This window comes from Canis lupus, chromosome 3, assembly GCF_011100685.1.
Source record: "Canis lupus familiaris isolate Mischka breed German Shepherd chromosome 3, alternate assembly UU_Cfam_GSD_1.0, whole genome shotgun sequence".
NCBI lineage: Eukaryota > Metazoa > Chordata > Mammalia > Carnivora > Canidae > Canis > Canis lupus.
In genome coordinates, this window is record NC_049224.1 from 55,552,091 (window position 1) to 55,553,679 (window position 1,589).

Here is a 1,589-nt window from a genome sequence, read left to right on the forward strand (position 1 = left end):
GTCCGCCCCGGCTCGGCGGGCGCCGCCGCATCCAAGCTTCGACCGTCGGGGCCGCGGCGGCCAAGTGGGCGGCTCCCCGGGCGCCCGGGCCGCGCGGCGCGGTGGCAGCCCCCGCCCCCGCCCGCCCGCCGCGCACCGCGTGTGCCCGCACGCCCGCCCCCTGGCGCCCCGGGGGGTGCCCCGCCGCCCCGCCCCCGCCCACCCCGCCCCTCCCCGCCCGGCCGCCGCGTCGCCGGGAAGCGCCTCCCGCTCCCGCGGCCCGCGGCCGCCCTAAGTCGGCGCAGCTGATGCGAGGCCGTGCCCCCGCAGACAGCGGAGACCTCGCCCGCGGCCGCAGCGGAGGTGTCTGCCCCCGCCGGGCTTGAAGGCACTTGTCGGCGGAGACACAGACGTGTCGGTGTTTGCCTCTCCCGGGCAAGGGCGAAACACTCTGAAGTTCCCTGGCTCCGGTCTTGGGGGATGATTCTGCCGCCCTGCCTGCCCCGGGGCGCCCTGGGGGTGCCCCCGCGGCCAGGGCGAGCGCTGCGCCATCCTCGCCCCCAGAAAATTGATTTCCAGGGGAAGTGTGGGCACGTGTCCCAGGAGAGGGAGGATGGGGGTCCCCAGGAGGCTCTCAGAACTCAGAAGGCAGCCCCTCTTGCCTTTGGCTCCCAGTTCCCGTCCAGCTGTACCACTGTCCCAGGACCAGTGACTTTGCTCTCTGGCCTCAGGGCTTACGTGGTAAAATGGGATGATATTTTTACCTGTCCCATAGGGCGCTAAGGATAAAGGGAGAGTCAGTGTTCTGGAAAACCGGGCAGGAGCTTGGCCCCCAGGTGCAGAGGGGGAGGAGCCTTTGGGAGCACCAGCTTCCTGGGCCTGAGAGCCCAGGAGGCTTCACCCCGAGGGGCTGGCAGAGATCACCTGCAGCTGCTGCAGCAGGACGCGCTCTTCTACCGCCCCTGGGCAGGCAGACACACCACCCGCGGAGAACCGGGCCTCCTGTCCCCTCCCTCCTCAGTTCCCTAAAAAGATTCTCTAAATGCTGGACTGGGGTTGGGGAGAGGGTCCTGTTTCCTCCTGCTGGAGTTTATTCGACCTACCTTGCTGCCCGTGTAGATCCTGGGGCAGGAACAAAACCTGTCATTAATCTCAGGTTGGGAGAGAGGACGTGAATTGAAAGGAGAAAAGGAAAAAGCACGATGCAGTCAGGCAGGCAGAGGGTGCCTGGTTCTGGCGCTGAAAGGTTCAGGCCCCTGAGGGCAAGAGGAGGGGTCCTTGGGGTTCAGAAGGGCCTGCTGCCTCTCTGCAGGCTGGACGCACATTCTGGGCCCTCTGGCCACCCAAGTGTCCTGGTTTGCAGTGGGGTGCCCTTCCGTGTAGGTGTGAAGCTGCCCACCTGCCTTACAGGTGTTGGCAGGATTCATGTTTTACTTTTTCTTTTTTTTTAATTTTTATTTATTTATGATAGTCACACACAGAGAGAGAGAGAGGCAGAGACACAGGCAGAGGGAGAAGCAGGCTCCATGCCGGGAGCCCGACGAGGGACTCGATCCTGGGTCTCCAGGATCGCGCTCTGGGCCAAAGGCAGGCGCCAAACCGCTGCGCCA